The sequence below is a fragment of the Amblyraja radiata genome, chromosome 20 (assembly GCF_010909765.2).
Source record: "Amblyraja radiata isolate CabotCenter1 chromosome 20, sAmbRad1.1.pri, whole genome shotgun sequence".
In the NCBI taxonomy this organism is placed as follows: Eukaryota; Metazoa; Chordata; class Chondrichthyes; order Rajiformes; family Rajidae; genus Amblyraja; species Amblyraja radiata.
This window is the reverse complement of record NC_045975.1, coordinates 39,714,806-39,735,910: the sequence shown is the minus strand read 5'-3', so window position 1 is coordinate 39,735,910 and position 21,105 is coordinate 39,714,806.

Below are 21,105 nucleotides of genomic sequence, written 5' to 3'. Positions count from 1 at the left end.
CCATGTGTTGTGGTTCTTGATTCCCTTACACAGGATAAAAGACTCGTGTATGGGTGATCGTTGTCAGCATGGACTCGATGGCCAAAGGGCCTGCGTCCATACTGTATCTTTAAAACTAAACCTAAAAACTCTGTGCATCTTCTCTATCTTTTCCCCTCATGAACTTATAGTCCTCAATAAGATCACTATACATCCCCCAGTGTTGCAAGGAATAAAGTCCGAGCCTGCTCAACCACTCCCAAAAGCTCAGGCTATCAAGTCCTGGCAACATCCTCTCGTAAAGCTTCTCTGCACTCTTTCCAGCTGAACAACATCTTTCCAAGCCATGTAGCCCTCTCAATCTCTCCTCATATTAACAGGCACTCCAGTTATGTTAGCATTCTGGTCATACTTCACTTCACTCAGTAGATCAGATCTGTTTCTGAGCAAGACACAAAATTAGAGAGAATACACCCAAGTTTGGAGTCAGGACCCTCTCTAACCTTTGTAAGAAAATGGTTTGAGATCATCTTTGAACAAACAGCAACCTGCCCTCTACCATCTAAAGAAAGAACTCTGTGTGAAGCAATGGATAACATCTATTACTGACCAGCTGAATCTGATTGCCAGTTAAATATTTATTGTTATTTGTGCAAAGTAAAATTGACCAATACGTACGTCCGGAGGTGCCACCAACAACAACGTCTGAAAGATGAATGGGAATAGAAAAAGAGAATAAAACTATTGGTATATATTAATTATTTATGGGTTGAGCCATTCTGGCGAGACCAGCATTTATTGCCCATCCTGAGCTCCCTTGAGGAGCAGGTGTGGACCCAGCATCTTGACCGGCTGCACTTCATCTATTACACTATAAGAAGCACTTGTTATGTCCCATAGTTCCCGATAAGATGTGCTGAGGTTTCCAAGCTTCGACCTTATCCATTGCATGTGGGATTACTTGGCCCCATCTCTTGTCAGCTGAAGGGTCTCGACCCGAAACATCACCCATTTCTTCTCTCCAGAGATATTGCTGGTCCCGCTGAGTTAGTCCAGCACTCTGTGTCTATCTTCGGTGTGAGACTGAACCATGGGTTCACAGACTGGGGAACATGATTTTTCTGTTGCATATGCTCCACATTACTTCACAGAGGCCCCGTGGAGCTGTCTTGTTTCTGAATCAAATCTATTAATTTGTGATATTACAAGACAGATCCCTGTCACCGTTTTTTGAGCAGAGATGGACGGGCATCAAATGCTGGCCTTACCAGTGGAGCCAGATCAGAGAAAGGAAGAAGCAAGTTATGAGATTAACTCTAATGCAATAGTTGCTGCAGATGCTGCTGTTGAAGATACAATTGAATTGGGTTGTGAAGAATTCAAAATCAGCAGCAATAATTTAAGATTGATGTTCCTGGGATAATGTGAGCAGAGTGTTGAGGAGATGGGGCTATGATCATACCTGATGTTGATGATGATGCTGTTGACTCTGGAAGGGATGCAAATGAAGATGTGAGTGCAGGGATAATAGAATAAATCAGATTACACTGAAATCAAATAACTATTTGTCAAGTCGTCATTCTAATGTCCGTACCTGTGGTCATTGAAAATGTTGTTTGCTCTGGAGAGAAAACAGATCAAGATGTAATTTTGCAACTATGCTATCAGTAGAGAGTGGAGAATAGTATGCTATATTATGCAATTGGAGGGACTATTGAGGGGCGGGACGGGGGGTGTTGAAATATTATGGATTAAGTAGGTTTTATGATTATTAAATGTGTACACACTGCTGGTTTAATCAACTTATGTCCTTAAATGTCCATGCTCTTATGAGTGGGTTATTTGTGGATTGAAGCTTGCAGCAACTTGTGAGGATCATGACATTTGCTACATTATTATTGCTAACTTATTACCTGTTGAAGTAGTTGTTTGAAATGTTGATGCTGTAAATCAAGATGTGTCTGTTTAGTTCCAGAGGAATCTGAGCATTTCCATCATTGGGTGAGTTGTTTGGAGTTAAATAAATCCGTGACAAAGGTAACACAAGCAGAGATTCCACACCATTCAATGCGGCTCTTGGAATGGGAGGTGAAAGGAATGTGGAGGCTCAGACTGGAATGGAGGTCTGAAAACAAGTGTTGCAGTGGCTTTATAGAAGATCAGTGTGTTGGTTCATGTATATGAATGATAACAACCTGCTGTGGACCAGCTGGTACCATACCTGTTGTTGAAGTTGGGGTCGTTGTCGATGCTGGAAATGAGACAATCGACCATTTCAGTGTGAGTGTCAAATTTCATCTCAATCCTGTCCACCTGTCCACCCATCTATCTTTCCTCATGGTTGCTACACATATGTAATATTGCAAAACATTTCATAGTTTTGGACCTCCATTTAATATGTAACATGAAAACAAAAGATTAGAATTATTTTGAGAAAATTGTTGAATCTGCCTCTCTTTTCCCAAGATTGGTATTAACAGAATACTGATTGATCTGTCCACTGGTCTATCGGTATGGTTGCTACACCTACGTAACATTGCAAAAGATTGCACAGTATTGGTCCTCCATTTAATCTTGAACATGATAACAAAAGATCAGAATTATATAGATAAAATTGTTGAATGTGCCTTTCTTTTCCAAGATCACTTTCCCACTGCTTCCCCACCAACTGCATTGCTCTGTCCACGTACTTAAATTTGAGATGAATCTGAATATTTCAGAAAATTATTGGTATATTTGTATTCAAATAGGTATCAACATAAGGTACATAAAAATGCTGGAGAAACTCAGCGGGTGCAGCAGCATCTATGGAGCGAAGGAGATAGGTAACGTTTCGGGCCGAAACCCTTCTTCAGACTGATAGGGGGTGGCGGGGAGTAGGAAGGAAAAAGGGAGGAGGAGGAGCCCGAGGGCTGGAGGATGGGAGGAGACAGCTTGAGGGCTAAGGAAGGGGAGGAGACATCAAGGGCTAACAAAATTGGGAGAATTCAATGTTCATGCCCGCCGGTTGCAGGCTCCCCAAGCGGAATATGAGGTGCTGTTCCTCCAATTTCCGGTGTTGCTCACTCTAGCAATGGAGGAGACCCAGGACAGAGAGGTCGGATTGGGAATGGTAGGGAAGTGTCGGAAATAGTCCAGGTGTATTTCAGTGCCGGATGGAATTTGGTGGTGAAGTGGATGAAGTCAGTCAGTTGTCTGTGGGTGCAGGAGGTGGCCCCAAAGCAGTCGTTGATGTAACGGAGGTAGAGGTCGGGGATGGGGCCCTGGTACATATTCAACAAGGATTGTTCGACGATTGGCTCAGCACTTCAACTGCCCCTCCCATTCCCAATCCGACCTCTCTGTCCTGGGTCTCCTCCATTGCCAGAGTGAGCAACACCGGAAATTGGAGGAACTGCACCTCATATTCCGCTTGGGGAGCCTGCATCCGGAAGGCATGAACATTGAATTCTCCCAATTTTGTTAGCCCTTGATGTCTCCTCCCTTTCTTTAACCCTCGAGCTGTCTCCTCCCATCCCCCAGCCCTCGGGCTCCTCCTCCTCCCTTTTTCCTTCCTACTCCCCGCCACCCCCTATCAGTCTGAAGAAGGGTTTCGGCCCGAAACGTTACCTATCTCCTTCGCTCCATAGATGCTGCTGCACCCGCTGAGTTTCTCCAGCATTTTTGTGTACCTTCGATTTTCCAGCATCTGCAGTTCCTTCTTGAACACAGGTATCAACATAACATTGATAGTTTTCTGTAAAGTCGATTTATATTCAAGAAACATTTTTGTGCTCCTGCTTACAAACATAAGGGACCATGAAAACACCGTTGATGCAAAGTACTCGTTTACTACCTCGTCTACATCCTCTGACTACGAGCAAAAATTCCCTTCTTTATCCATGACCAGTCCTACTGTTTCCCTTGTTACCTTATTGATTTTCATGCATGTATACAAAGCCTTGGGATTTTTTTTCACCAATTGCCAGCATGATTTATTTCCTGATCGCTTTATATTCCTCAAAGCATTTGTCTGATTTCTTCTTTCTAATCCTTACATAGAGTTCATTTTTCTTTTGAACTGTTACAACCTCTGTGATCAGACAAGGTTCCCTTCCATTGCCATCCTTATCCTACCTCCTTATTGAAACATGTTGGTCTTAAACACTGATCAACTTGCCAGTATAAGTCTCCCATCGATCAAATGAGTACTTGCCCAATGACAACGGCTCCCACTTTACTCTCCCTAGCTCCCTGTAATCTGCAATTCCCCGCAATTTAGTACCTTCCCGCAAAGACCAGACTTATCGCTCTTCACAACAATCTGAAAACTTATCCGGCATCTGTAGTTACATCAAAACTTATGGAGTTTTGATCACTAATCCCAAAATACTCTACGGCTGTTACACCTGTCACCTGGCTAGGCTAATTTCAAGTCTAATATGCTCCTCTAGAAACATGGAAGAAATTGGTGCAGGAGGGGGCCATTCGACCCTTCGTGCCAGCACCTTCCATTCATTGTGATCATGGCTGATCGTCCCCAATCAATAACCCGTGCCTGCCTTCTCCCCATATCCCTTGATTCCTGTAGCCCCTAGAACTCTATCCTAACTCTAAATCCATCCAGTGATTTGGCCTCCACTGCCCTCTTATGCAGGGAATTCAACAAATTCACTACTCTCTGGGCGAAAACGTTTTTTCTTCTTTTACAGACCTGTCCACGGACAGACTTTTTAAAGTTCCCACATCAGACCTGACCTGAAGTTCACTTGCTGCAACCAATCAACAGTTTTGCTGATTCAATCCCTCTCTTCCCTGTACTTCAATGTGCCTATTAAAAAGCCACTTAAACGGCACTATAGTGTATCCCTCCAACACTACTCCTGGCAATGTGTTCCGACTTCCAGCCCCCACTATCTGACATAGAGCAGAATATTTGCCACTCATTTCATAATTTCCTAAGTTTACAACATCCTCAGAAAGGTTAATCTAAAATGTCTAATTGTATTCAGGTGTTGACTGAAGTATTAAAATACTCTCCTCCACTTCATCAAAAGTAACAAGTTAACATGCTGGGAATAGTTGTTCCCAAGTTAATGCGAAGTGTAATTGTTAATGTGTTGTTCATCACTTACTTGTTGAAGTTGTGGTCGATGTTGGTGCTGGAAGGAAGACATTAGTTTGTGTGAATAGGCGCAGTGGAATATCATTCCTTTTTCCCTCATTCATAAAACCAGTTCTCAGGATATTGAATGGAAACTTCATGCCATTATTGTAAAAACTTTCCCTACTACAGGAAAGATGTGTTAAGCTGGAAACTGTGCTGAGAAGATTAACGAGGATGGTGCCGGGACCTGTGGCAGATAGTAGATACAAGATGTGTCTGTTGATATTGTCTTTCATTGAAGATATTACTTACAGTGCAGCACTTTCTCTGCATCTTTTTTTAATTGCTCCTTTCGATTGCTCAGTCAGTACAGGAGATTGAACTCAGATGGTGTGTTAGTTACTGTATGTTATGTTTATTGAGCATCACTGAGGCAAAGGAAATGTTTAAGCGTGCATGGCTGAAGAAGAGTAATAAATTCCATTTCTACCCTTGATCAATTCAGTGGAAGGATGCTTTGGAAAGCCAATTTTGCTCCAAACTGGAAGATGAGATGGATATTCAGCAACTGTGGCAGGGCTCTTAAACCTTCACGAAACCTGAACCCAATATAATTACCAACCAACACAATCGATCAATGCCGCTGAAATCTCACTGGCGCTACCTTCTGCAATGACGATGGAGAGAGTCAACTCTTTCAAGTTACTGGGCATGCATATCTCTGAAGATCTGTCCTGGGCCCAGTACATTGATGTAATCTTCAACAATATCCATCAATACCTCTTCTTTCCTCAAAGATTGAGGAGATTCGGTATGTCTATGAATATTCTGATGAAGATTCTGGGTTGATGTATTAGGAATAAGGAACGTAGTACTTCACACTGGAATGTAGGTCTAAATAAAGTGTCGCAATGGCTTTGTAGAAGATCAGTCTGTTGGTCCGTATAGATGAATGACCTGCTGTGGCCCAGTTGATACCGTACCTGTTGTTGAAGTCGGAGTCGTTGTCGATGCTGGAAATGAGAAAATTGACCATGTCAGAGTGTAATGTAAAATTTCATCTCAATCCTGTCCATCTGTCTACTGGTCTATCTTTTCTCATGGTTGCTACACTTACGTAACATTGCAAAATATTGGGCCGTTTTGGTCCTCCATTTAATCTTGAACTTGATAACAAAAGATCAGAATTATATTGTGAAAATTGTTGAATGCGCCTTTCTTTTCCAAGATCACTTTCCCACTGCTTCCCCACCATCTACATCGCTCTGTCCACGTATTTAAATTTGAGATGAATATGAATATTTCAGAAAATCATTGGTATATTTGTACTCAAATATGTATCAACAGAACATTGATAGTTTTCTGTAAAGTCGATTTATATTCAAGAAACATTTTTGTGCTCCTGCTTACAAACATAAGGGACCATGAAAACACGTTGATGCAAAGTACTCGTTTACTACCTCGTATACATCCTCTGACTACAAGCAAAAATTCCCTTCTTTATCCATGATCAGTCCTACCCTATTTATTTTCATGGATGTATACAAAGCCTTGGGATTTTTGTTCACCAATTGCCAGCATGATTTATTTCCTGATCGCTTTATATTCCTCAAAGTACTTGTCTGACTTCTTCTTTCTAATCCTTACATAGAGTTCATTTTTCTTTTGAGCTGTTACAACCTCTGTGATCAGACAAGGTTCCCTTCCATTGCCATCCTTATCCTTCCTCCTTATTGAAACATGTTGGTCTAACACTGATCAACTTGCCAGTATAAGTCTCCTATCGGTCAGATGAGTACTTGCCCAATGACAACGGCTCACTTTACTCACCCTAGCTCCTGCTAAATGTTGCTGTAATCTACAATTCCCCCAATTTAGTACTTTCCCGCAAGGTCCAGACTCATCGCTCTTCACAACAAACTTAAAACTTATCCGGCATCTGTAGTTCTATGTGTCCACATCAAAACTTATGGAGTTGTGATCAAAATACTCTACGGCTGTTACACCTGTCACCTGGCTAGGTTAATTTCAAGGTCTAATATGCTCCTCTAGAACCATAGAAAAAATAGGTGCAGGAGGAGGCCATTCGGTCCTTCGAGCCAGCACCACCATTCAGTGTGATCATAGTTGATCATCCCCAATCAATAACCCGTGCCTGCCATCTCCCCATTTCCCATGGTTCTACTAGCCCCTAGAGATTTATCTCACTCTCTCTTAAATCCATCCAGTGATTTGGCCTCCGCTGCCCTATGTGGCAGGGAATTCCACAAATTCACAACTCTCTGGGTGAAAAAGTTTTTTCTTATTTTACAGACTTGTCCACGGACGGGCTTTTTAATGTTCCTGCATCTGACCTGACCTGAAGTTCACTTGCTGCAACCGATCAACGGCTTTACTGATTGGCAATTCAATCCCTCTCTTCCCTGTACTTCAATGTGCCAATCAAAAAGCCTCTTAAACGGCACTATAGTGTATGCCTCCACCACTACTCCTGGCAATGTGTTCCGACGTCCAGCCCCCACTATGCCATAAAAAAATTGCCCTGGACATCTTCATTAAACTCCCCCACTCACATGATAGCTGTGCCCTCTCATGTTGGACATTTCCACCCTGAGGAAGAGGTTGTGACTGTCGACAAAATGTGTAATTCACTTCCATGATAATCTCAACGTCTCATTTGTGTAGATCTCAAATTTTATTTCAGTAAAATTATGACAGAGCAGAATTTTTGCCTCTCATTTCATAATTTCCGAAGTTTACAATATACTCAGAAAGGTTAAGATAAAATGTCTAATTATATTAAGGTTTTGACTGAAAGTATTAAAACACTCTCCTCCACTTCATCAAAAGTAACTAGTTAACATCCTGGGAATAGTTGTTCCCAAGTTAATGCGAAGTGTAATTGTTAATGTGTTGTTCATCACTTACTTGTTGAAGTTGTGGTCGATGTTGGTGCTGGAAGGAAGACATTAGTTTGTGTGAATAGGCGGAGTAGAATATCATTCAATTTTCCCTCAGTTCATAGAACCAGTTCTCAGGATATTGAATTGGAAACTTCATGCCATTATTGTAAAATATTTCCCTGCTATTGGAACGATGTGTTAAGCTGGAAACGGTGCTGAGAATATTAACGAGGATGGTGCCAGGACCTGTGGGCCTGAGCTATAGTGAGAGATTAGGCAGGCCAGGACTGTAATCCTTGGAGCAAAGAAGAATAGGGGTGATCTGATAAAGGTGTAAAAGATCACGAGGGGAAAGGTAGAGGAGATGCACAGACTCTTTTACCCAGAATAGTGGGATCAAGAACCAGAGGACATAGATTTACGGTGAAAGGGGAAGATTTACTACAATTCTGAGGAAGAAGGTTTTCACACAATGGGTGGTGGGTAAATGTGGAGTCGTGCACTTCAGAATATAACAGGAAATCAAGAAGGTTCCCAATGTGAAACGTTCACAGTTCAATTCCCTCCTCAGATCTTGTCTGTGCTGCTGAATTCCTCCAGAAGGTCGTTGTGGATAAAGGCAGATGGTAAGTTCACGTTTACTACGAGAATATTTGATCAGACCCAGGCCGTCTGATTGTAGTTATTGAGGAGCACGATGAGAACACATCTGCTATAAAGGCTTAGTCAATGCGTTCATTCAAAGCAGTGATAGACAGATGTTTGGACATGTATATAGCCAAAGAATACAATCTGAAGTCCAAGATCATCTTTAATCAGTATTCGTATTATAGCAGTACAGCGGGTTGTTAGTTGTTAGAACATCATGACCGTTTCCAAGACTGACCAGTGTAGGAAGTAGGTGTTAGTATAAATCGTACAGTAGGGTGGGGTTAGTGATCCTATTCTACTATGATTGGTTCTCATGCATAAACCAATCTACAGGACATAGTTGGGAATTAAAAGAAATGGCGACAGTGCTAAAAAATGAATCTGGGCAGCATTCCAGAGTTACATGGGTGGATGCTGTTATATTTGATAAGAATAGACATACAAAGGATTACTCATCCCATAATCAAAGGCAATAACCTCTGTTAGTTGCCAGAAAATGGTATGGATTTAACATGAGGTAGAGGAGATTTTACCAGGTCATGATCACACCCTGATCGCCCATTCAATGGTCACTTCCAACTGGTTCGGTTTCCATTCAGGTCCTTATTAATCTGAATGGGAATCACATGATAATAATGGTTTCATTACCTTCTGGCGTTGATATTCGATGACCATATCCATAGGTTGTCATTTTGCCTGGAATAGAAATAAGGAGAAGTTGGAGGAAAAACTAGTGTAATCTGGATTTCTAACCATGCGGAAATGCCGAAGCTGAAGGCTTTAGGAACTGGGTCCATCATTACCCACTGATAGTTTTTTTAATTCAAGATTCAGGAATGTTTTATTGTCATATGTCCTGAAACGAAACAATGAAATCCTGACTGGCATCAGCACAACAGATACTGTACGTAAACATAGTTCTCTGTTAGTGTTACTGTCAATGTGATGAAAACAGCATTTTGCATTATAGTAGGTACAAGGTGTATCTGTTTATATTGTCTTTCATTGAAGATATTACTTACAGTGCAGCACTTTCTCTGCAGCTTTTTTCAGTTGCTCCTTTCGATTGCTCAGTCAGTACAGGAAATTGAACTCAGATGGCGTGTTAGTTACTGTATGTTTAGTTTATTGAGCATCACTGAGGCAAAGGAAATGTATAAGCGTGCATGGTTGAAGAAGAGTAATAAATTCCATTTCCACCCTTGATCAATTCAGTGGAAGGATGCTTTGGAAAGCCAATTTTGCTCCAAACTGGAAGATGAGATGGATATTCAGCAACTGTGGCAGGGCTCTCACGCCTTCACAAAACCATGTGGCAGCTCAAGCGAGAGTGCGGCGCCATACACCCGGATTAGATCCTGACTACATTTAGTGTCTGTCCGGAGATTGAATGTTCTCCCTGTGTCCATGTGTGTTTCTTCCCACATTCTAAAGTCCTGCCGATTCGTACATGAATTGGCTTCTAAAAATTGTCCCTGGCATGTGCGGTAGAACTAGTGTACTGGTGATCGCTGGTCACTGGGACTAAATTAAAACTGAACTTAATTAAACTCTTCTAAGCTAAACTGAACTAAACATGTCTCAATAACCACCAAACAGTGGCACTAATGCTCGTGATGAAGAAGTGCTTTGAGAGGTTGGTTTTGGTGCATATCAACACCCACTTTGGCAAAGACCTGAACCCATTATAATTACCTACCAACACAATCGATCAATGCCGGCTGAAATCTCACTAGCGCTACCTTCTGCAATGACGATGGAGAGAGTCTACTCTTTCCAGTTACTTGGCATGCATATCTCTGAAGATCTGTCCTGGGCCCAGTACATTGATATAATATTCAACAATGTCCATCAATACCTCTTCTTTCTTCAAAGATTGAGGAGATTCGGTATGTCTATGAATATTCTGATGAAGATTTTGGGTTGATGTATTAGGAATAAGGAACGTGGTACTGCACACTTGAATCGAGGTCTGAAATAAAGTGTCGCAGTAGCTTTGTAGAAGATCAGTATGTTGGTCCATGTACATGAATGATAACAACCTGCTGTGACCCAGTTGATACCATACCTGTTGTTGAAGTCGGAGTTGTTGTCGATGCTGGAAATGATAAAATTGACCATGTCAGTGTGGGTGTAAAATTTCCACTGAGGGGCGGGATGGGGGGTGTTGAAAGAATATGGAGTAAGTTAGGACAATTGTTGCGTATCATGTGATAGAGTGTAAGTATTGTTTTTCCAAAGGTTTGCGTGAAGCAGCTTGATACAGCAATGTGAAAAACTGAATGAGGCCGATGAATATGGTGGGGCAGGATTTGATCTCGTAATATGGACTTGTTTTTATGTTACTGGAGTAAACAAGGGGACATAATTCAATTAACCCGCAGTGATCTTGTTCTGTCAATATCAAATTTATATAGTCACCCTATTTTTCACAAGAAATTTCCATTTACGAGGTATAGTTTCATGTCAAGAGGATCCAGAATAAAAATTGCCATCCAGCTGGTCTATGTTTCAATGGATAATGCCAGTTTGACTGTCGAAAAAACATACAATTATTGGAGGAGTAGGTTTTATGATTAATAAATGTGACAACACTGCTGGTTTAATCAACTTATGTCCTTAAGTGTCCATGCTCTTATGAGTGGGTTATTTGTGGATTGAAACTTGCAGCAACTTGTAAGGATCATGACATTTGCTACATTATTATAGCTAACTTATTACCTGTTGAAGTAGTTGTTTGAAATGTTGATGCTGTAAATCAAGATTTGTCTGTTTAATTCCAGAGGAATCTGAGAAATTCCATCATTGGGTGAGTTGTTTGGAGTTAAATAAACCCGTGACAAAGGTAACACAAGCAGAGATTCCACACCATTCAATGCGGCTCCTGGAATGGGAGGTGAAAGGAATGTGGAGGCTCAGACTGGAATGGAGGTCTGAAAACAAGTGTTGCAGTGGCTTTATAGAAGATCAGTCGGTTGGTCCATGGATATGAATGATAACAACCTGCTGTGGACCAGCTGGTACCATACCTGTTGTTGAAGTTGGGGTCATTGTCGATGCTGGAATTGAGACAATTGACCATGTCAGTGGAGGGTCAAATTTCATCTCAATCCTGTCCATCTGTCCACCCGTCTATCTTTCCTCATGGTTGCTACACATATGTAATATTGCAAAACATTTCATAGTTTTGGACCTCCATTTAATATTTAACATGTAAACAAAAATTAGAATTATTTTGTGAACATTGTTGAATCTGCTTCTCTTTTCCCAAGATATTAACAGAATATTGATTGTTTTCTGCAAACCCTTTTTATGTTCAGGAAACATTTTTGTGCTCCTGCTTTCAAACATAACCATTGACAGCCCTGTCTTGAATCCTCAGAGTACAAATCATCATATTCTCCCAACATTTTTAAGAAATATCTGAAGTACAGTTTCACACATGTTCATAAATGTGATGGGTGATTGTTGCTGAGAGGCAAGGGATACATTCGTATGCAGGATATATAAGTATATTGTATCCATCATCTTCCAATGGGAAATCTTAATTGTGATCCCACTCGAAAGACGTTTAAGGACTACAACTTTCAGACAGCCTGTTGTCTTGGCCAGATTGTGATGCCTCTCGTACGCCTTCTCAGTGTTTATGGGTTGTTTCCAGTGTTTCATTCACTGAAGTAAAAGTAGCACTACTGGAAATTCTAGAAAGGCAGTCAGCAGGAGATTTTAAATAAAGACACAAAGTGCTGGAGTAACTCAGCGTGTCAGGCCTCATCTCTGGAGAACATGGATAAGCGACATTTCGGATTGTGACCTTCCTTATTTAGAAAACCAGCACCTGCACTTTGTTGTTACTATAGCAGATCGTTAATCCCTGTCGGGCAAATAGTCGAGGGAGAGACAGAGTGGAGTGGGGAATGGTGGGAAGGAGGCAAAGAACAGGTCAAACACACAATTTTCTCCTACGGATCACTCAGAACTCCATTCGTCAAAGACCTCCTGCAATAATAATACCATTGCACTGCAACCCTCTGTCTTCAATGAGTAGATCAGGTTTACTCCTGCAATGTGCTATAGCCCTCCTCCCACCCCACTGTCTACATCTAAACATTTGCCCAACCCAACTTCATTAAAATCTCATACTCGTCTGACAGCTATGCGAGCTAATGTTGGACATTTCCACCCAGAGAAAAAAGGTTCTGAATGTACACAAATTACTGAATTTATTTCCATGATGATCTCCATGTCCCATTTGTGTAGATCTGAAAATATTAAAATACTCTCCTCCACCTCATCAAGAGTAACAAGTTCACATCCTGGGAATAGTTGTTCCCGTTAATGCATTGTGTAATTGTCCACGTTTTGTTCATTACTTACTTGTTGTTGAAGTTGTGGTCGATGTTGGTGCTGGAAGAAACACATTAGTTTGTGTGAATAGGCAGACTGGAATTTTTTTTTTTTTTTAAAGAATATGGAGTAAGTGTGGAAGCTTTGAAGAATAGTTTCTCATTGTAGGATGAAAACAAAGAATTGTTTTTCCAAAGGACTTTACACAACAGTGTGAAAAACTGAATGAGGCTGATGGAGATGGTGGGGCAAGAATTGATCTCAGAATATGGCCTTGCATTTATATTACTGTAGTAAACAAGAGGACAGAATTCAATGAACCCAATGGGATCTTGCTTGGCCAATATCAACTTGTAAATAGTCACCCTGTTTTTCACAAGAAAATTTCAATTGATGCATTGATGAGGTATTGTTTAATTTCCAGAGGACCCCGAATGAAAATTGTCATCCAACTAGTCTATGTTTCAATGGATAAAGCCAGTTTGACTTTCCAAAAAAAATGTGATTATTAGTGCAGTAGGTTTTATGATTATGAAATATGTCCACGCTGCTGGTTTAATTAATTTACATCCTTAAGTGTCCATGTTCATGAGTGGGATTTTTGGGAATTGAACGGTGCATAGACTTGTGAGGATCATGCAAATCACAAATTTTTATTGCTAACTTATTGCTAACAGGTAGTTGAAGTTGAAGTAGTTGTCTGAAGTGTTGATTCTGTAAATAAAGATTTTTTTGGTTTAGTTCCTGAGGATGCTGAGTAATTGCACCATTGATAATTGGGAGAGTTGTTTGGAGTTAAATAAACCCGTGATAAAGGCAACACAAGCAGAGATTCCACACCATTCAATGCGGCTCTTGGTATGGGAGGTGAAAGGAACGTGGTACTACACATTGGAATGGAGGTTGATATAAAGCGTCGCAGTGGCTTTGTAGAAGATCAGTCTGTTGGTCCGCGTACATGAATGATAACAACCTGCTGTGGCCCAGTTGATACCATACCTGTTGTTGAAGTCGGAGTTGTTGTTGATGCTGGAAATGAGAAAATTGACCATGTCGGTGTGGAGTGTAACATTTCATCTCAATCCTGTCCATCTGTCTACTGGTCTATCTTTCCTCGTGGTTGCTATACCTACGTAACATTGCAAATATTGTACAGTATTTGTCCTCCATTTAATCTTGAACTTGATAACAAAAGATCAGAATTATATCGAGAAAATTGTTGAATGCGCCTTTCTTTTCCAAGATCATTTTCCCACTGCTTCCTCTCCATCTGCATCGCTCTGTCCACATACTTAAATTTGCGATGAAAATGAATATTTCAGAACATCATTGGTATATTTGTATTCAAATAGGTATCAACAGAACATTGATAGTTTTCTGTAAAATTGATTTATATTCAAGAAACATTTTTGTGCTCTTGCTGACAAACATAAGGGACCATGAAAACACCGTTGATGCAAAGTACTCATTTACTACCTCGCCTAAATTCTCTGACTACTGGCAAAAGTTCCCTTCTTTATCCATGATCAGTCCTACTGTTTCCCATGTTAACCTATTGATTTTCATGGATGTATACAAAGCCTTGGGATTTTTTTTCACCAATTGTCAGCGTGATTTATTACCTGATCGCTTTATATTCCTCAAAGTACTTGTCTGATTTATTCTTTCTAATCCTTGGAGTTCAATTTTCTTTTGAGCTGTTGCAACCTCTGTGATCAGTCAAGGTTCCCTTCCATTGCCATCCTTATCCTTCCTCCTTATTGAAACATGCTAGTCTTTAACACTGATCAACTTGCCAGTATGAGTCTCCTATCGGTCACTTTGCAAATGACAACGGCTCCCACTTTACTCACCCTAGCTCCTGCTAAATGCTGCTGTAATCTTCAATTCCTGCAATTTAGTATCTTCCCGCAAGGTCCAGACTTATCGCTCTTCACAACAAACTTAAAACTTATCCGGCATCTGTAGTTCCATGTGTCCACATCAAAACGTATGGAGTTGTGATCACTGATCCCAAAATACTCTACGGCTGTTACACCTGTCACCTGGCTAGGTTAATTTCAAGGTCTAATATGCTCTTCTAGAAACATAGAAAAAATGGGTGCAAGAGGAGGCCATTCGGCCCTTCTAGCCAGCACCGCCATTCATTGTGATCATGGCTGATCGTCCCCAATCAATAACCCGTGCCTGCCTTCTCCCCCTATCCCTTGATTCCACTAGCCCCTAGAGCTCTATCTAACTCTCTCTTAAATCCATCCAGTGATTTGGCCTCCACTGCCCTCTGTGGCAGGGAATTCCACAAATTCACAACTCTCTCGCTTAAAAAGTTTTTTCGTATTTTACAGACCTGTCCACGGACGGGCTTTTTAAAGTTCCCGCATCTGACCTGACCTGAAGTTCACTTGCTGCAACCAATCAATGGTTTTACTGATCGGCAATTCAACCCTCTCATCCCTGTACTTCAATGTGCCAATCAAAAAGCCTCTTAAACGGCACTATAGTGTATCCCTCCAACACTACTCCTGGCAATGTGTTCCGACTTCCAGCCCCCACTATCTGCGTTAAAAAAATTGCCATGGACATCTTCATTTAACTCCCAAACTCACCTGACAGCTGTGCCCTCTCATGTCTCATTTGTGTAGATCTCAAATTTTATTTCAGTAAAATTATGACATAGAGCAGAATTTTTGCCACTCATTTCATAATTCCCAAGTTTACAACAACCTCAGAAAGGTTAAGATAAAATGTCTAATTATATTAAGGTTTTGACTGAAAGTATTACAATTCCTCCACTTCATCAAAAGTAACAAGTTAACAACCTGGGAATAGTTGTTCCCAAAATAATGCGAAGGGTTAATGTGTTGTTCTTCACTTACTTGTTGAAGTTGTGGTCGATGTTGGTGCTGGAAGGAAGACATTAGTTTGTGTGAATAAGCTAGTGCAATATCAATCCATTTTCTCTCTGTTCATAGATAACAGTTCTCAGTATAATGAATTGGAAACTTCATGCCATTGTTGTAAAATCTTTCCCTGCTATAGGAAAGATGTGTTAATCTGGAAACGGTGCTGAGAAGATTAACGAGGATGGTGCCGGGACCTGTGGCCCTGAACTATAGTGAGAGGTCAGGCAGGCCGGGACCGTAATCCTTGGAGCAAAGAAGAATAAGGGTGACCTTAATGTGCAATACTTTCTCTGCATCTTTATTCAGTTGCTCCTTACGATTGCTCAGTCAGTACAGGAGTTTGAACTCAGATGGTGTGTTAAGGGCCTGTCCCACGAGCATGCGACTCCATGCGGCAAGCGTGACCTAACGTGGTCGCTTGAGCCGTACGGCCTCGCGGGGCCGGTCCCACTTCGATCGCCGGAGCCGTATGGAGTTGTGCGGTGCTGGTCCCGACATCGTGCGGGGCTCTGAAAAACTGACCGTTTTCAAAAATTCTGCGCGGCAACGGCCTGCCGGCCCGCAGCCGCCTCGACGGGCGTGCGCAGCGTCTCGATGCCGTACACAGCGTCTTGACGCCGTACGTCATGCTCGAACTTCACGTCACTCACTCGACCTCCGTGCGGCCCGTTTCCAGTTTGGTCGCGCACGCCGCATGCAAGTGCATGCTGGTGGTACCGGCCCTGTACGGGGATCACTCGACCTCCACGCAGCCCCCGCTTCCGGTTTGGTCGCGCTTGCCGCATGCAGGTCACATGCTCGTGGGCAGGCCCTTTAGTTACTATGTTAAGTTTATTGAGCATCACTAAGGCAAAGAAAATGTAAACGCGTGCATGGGTGAAGAAGAGTAATAAATTCCATTTCGACCCTTGATCAATTCAGTGGAAGGATGCTTTGGAAAGCCAATTTTGTTCCAAACTCGAAGATGAGATGGATATTCAGCAACTGTGGCAGGGCTCTCACTCCTTCACAAAACCATGTGGCAGCTCAAGCGAGAGTGTGGCAACATTCCCGGTTAGGTTTGTTGCATTCTATGCTCGATTTGAAAAGTTGAACACGGATGTGTCTTCTCGAGCGCCCAGAGCTTCCGATGGCATCGTATTTTCAGTCACCAAGGCCGGCGTCAGAAGATGCATCACGAGGGTGAACCAAGTAACTAAGCCAACCAACTCGCAGGAGATTTTGCGGACATCTTGAATCTGTCATTATTAAGGTCTGAGGTTCCTATCTGCTTCAAAGGGCTTCAATAATACTCGGGCCAATGAAGAGTACCGTGACAAGAAGAATACAGAGGGCGACACAGTGGTGCAGCGACAAAGGTGTTGCCTTTCAGCGCCATACACCCGGATTAGATCCTGACTACATTTAGTGTCTAAGAAGGAACTGCAGATGCTGAAAAATCGAAGGTACACAAAAATGCTGGAGAAGCTCAGCGGGTGCAGCAGCATCTATGGAGCGAAGTCTGAAGAAGGGTTTCGGCTCGAAACGTTGCCTAATTCCTTCGGTCCATAGATGCTGCTGCACCCGCTGAGTTTCTCCAGCTTTTTTGTGTACCTTACATTTAGTGTCTGTCCGGAGATTGAATGTTCTCCCTGTGACCATGTGTGTTTCTTCCCACATTCCAAAGACCTGCCAATTTGTACATGAATTGGCTTCCATAAATTGTCCCTGGCATGTGGGGTAGAACTAGCGTACAGGTGATCGCTGGTCACTGGGACTAAATTAAAACTGAACTTAATTAAACTCGTCTAAGCTAAACTGAACTAAATAGGGCTCAATAACCACCAAAGAGTGGCACTAATGCTTGTGATGAAGAAGTGCTTTGAGAGGTTGGTTTTGGTGCATATCAACACCTACCTTGGCAAAGACCTGAACCCACTATAATTACCTACCAACACAATCGATCAATGCCGGCTGAAATCTCACTAGCGCTACCTTCTGCAATGACGATGGAGAGAGTCAACTCTTTCCAGTTACTGGGCATGCATATCTCTGAAGATCTGTCCTGGGCCCAGTTCATTGATGTAATCTTCAACAATGTCCATCAATACCTCTTCTTTCTTCAAAGATTGAGGAGATTCGGTAATATTCTGATGTGGATTCTGGGTTGATGTATTAGCCATTATCTTGATGAATGACTGGCAGAAACAACTGAAAGACCTGCATGCAGACTTCTGGTTCATGTTTTCATGTTCTCATGGGTTGAAGACGAGGAGCAATTACTTATCATGCTGTTGCAAGTAAGAATTCCATTGTTCATTTGACATTTAAACACTCTTAACTTTTCATAGTTCATAAATTCAGAAGTCATAGGAGCAGAAGTAGGACATTTGGCCCATCGAGTCTACTCCGCCATTCTATCATGGCTGATCTATCTTTCCCTCTCAACCCCATTCTCCTGTCTTCTCCCCATAACCATGATACCTTACACATTGAAGGTCTGGGGGGCAGGCCAAGTTTAAAATTCTTTCAGTTCCCAATGGATGAGCTGTGTTGGGTACCATTTTCAGTCGAGCCTCGACCCCACTATTCCAACCCTATTGATTACTGATGGTTTTGGAGGGAAATGGCCACTCTCCAGTCAACAGGGTGAAAGGGTCCCTTCATGGTCTCATTCACTGCAAAGAAGCAAAGTTTAGCAGAAATGCGTGACTCTATGTAAACAATTGCTGGACAATCGCTAACTTAGTTTGACTGGGGGAGACAGCAGTCTGACAGTATTCACTGGAAGGAGATGAGATCTATTTGCATGTTGCAAATGAATTGTAGAGGTGGGAACAAGTGACAATATGCTGTGAAATTCCATACCTCTTGTTGAAGTTGTCGTTGTTTCAGGTGCTGGAGAAGACACCGTTGTAGGTAGGAATGTGAAAACACGAGAAAGAGTTGGTGAATTGAAAATGACTGAACAGATTACATGGACAAAAACATTTCTTTCAATCTGATTTTGGTGACTGTCTTTGGTTGATTTTCACACAATTTCAATCCACAACAGTTCTAATTCACACTCTGGTCGTATCTGTATTAAGGAAGATAGGAATTGGTGTGAAAGATTATGCTTTAGCTGTGTGAGGAGGGTTCTGGTTTTGCAGCGAGGACACTCCCTTTACTCCAGTGAGGTAAAGTGTGTGTGATCAGGGGGAATGGACAGGCGTTTGTGAATAGTGAAACAACAGATGGCCTGATGAAATTGTTTATTCACTGTCTAGATTGAATGTATCTGATGTTACTGAACACATCTCTCTATCTTAACTGAGAGGAAAGAAGTATGATAGCCAAAATACTGCGGTACAAGTTAGGGAGGGACAGAAGTTGGAACTTAATTAGTGGAATGAGATGGGAAGAGAATGATGGGCAGCTCAGCCATGTGGGGGACAGATAGAGCGAGTGGTGATAGGTTGTTAGGTACCGAGGTGGAATATGAGATGTAGTTCTTCCAAAACAATTACACTGACTTTTGTGATCCAAGGGGAGATAGCTGAATGGATAGCAAATTGGCTTCATGGAAATAAGGAGAGGGTGAAGGAGGAAGGTTGCTTTTAGGGCTGGAGGCCTGTGGCTAGTGGTGTGCATCGGGTTTCGGTGCTGGGCCCATTGCTGTTAGGCATCCATAAGAAATGATATAGATGAGCATAAAGCATGACTATCACATTTGCAGATGACACTAAAGTGGGTGGTATTGTAGATAGTGAAGATGGTTGTCAAATAATACAGTAGGATCTTGATTGAATGAGCCGGTTGGTGGAGAAATGTTTCATGGGATTTATAATTGAATACAGAGAAATGTGAGGTGTTGCATTTTGGAAAGTTTAACAAGGGTAGAAGGAATGCACTGAATTGTAGACCAAAAGGATCTAGGAGTGAAGGTATATAGTTCCTTGAATGTGGCATGACAGGTAGATATGGGGGCCAAAAAGGCTTTAGGCAAATTGACCTTCATCAGTCGGGGAATTGAGTACAGAAGTTGGGCGGTCATGTTACAATTATATAAGACATTGCTGAGGCTACTTTTGGAGTATTATTCAGTTTTGGTCACTCTGTTATAGGGAAAATGTTGTGAAGCTGGAAGGTGTGCAGAAGGAAGTATAACGATGTTGCTAGGACTCGAGGGCCTGAGCTATAGGGAGAGGTTGAGCAGGTTAGGACTTTATTCCTTGGAGCGCAGGAGGATAAGGGGTGATCTATAGATTCTGTATGTAAACAGCATTTTACATTATATCGCCACAGCAGGATAATCCATTTACATGTGGACATCTAAAAACACAATTTTTATGTATTAATCTCTGTCCCATATCATTCTCATAGAGTCATAGAACAAAAAATGGTCCCTTCAGTCCAACATGCTCATGAAGACCACCAAACTGCCCCATCTACACTAGTCCCATCTGCCCGCGTTTCCTATGACCCTCAAAACTTCTTCTGTACTTATCCCTGTCTGAATGTCTTTTAAATGTTGCTGTAGTTTGTGCTTTAATTTTCTGCTCTGGCAGCTCATTCCATATCCACACCATGTGAAATAATTTGCCTCACAGTTTCCTCTTAAATCTTTCTCCACCCACCTTAAACCCTGTGTTGTGGTTCTTGATTCCCTTACACAGGGTAAAAGACTCGTGTTTGGGTGATCGTTGTCAGCATGGACTCGATGGGTAAAAGGGCTTACGTCCATTCTGTATATTTAAAACTAAATCTAAAAACTCTGTGCATCTTCACTATCTTTTCCCCTCATGAACTTATAGTCCTCAATAAGATCACTCTACATCCCCCAGTGTTGCAAGGAATAAAGTCCGAGCCTGCTCAACCACTCCCCAAAGCTCAGGCTATCAAGTCCTGGCAACATCCTCTCGTAAATCTTCTCTGCACTCTTTCCAGCTGAACAACTTCTTTCCAAGCCATGTAGCCCTCTCAATCTCTCCTCATATTAACAGGCACTCCAGTTATGTTAGCATTCTGGTCATACTTCACTTCACTCAGTAGATCAGATCTGTTTCTGAGCAAGACACAAAATTAGAGAGAATACACCCAAGTTTGGAGTCAGGACCCTCTCTAACGCAAGATTGTCATGTAATAGGATTGGAGCACATCAGATTCATGGTTGCAATTAAGTTATCTAATTGGGAACAAGATGGGCGGCCAGGAGATGTGCCAATACTGTGAGATGTGGGAATTTGTCGACACCATTGATGTAGATGATCCCTAC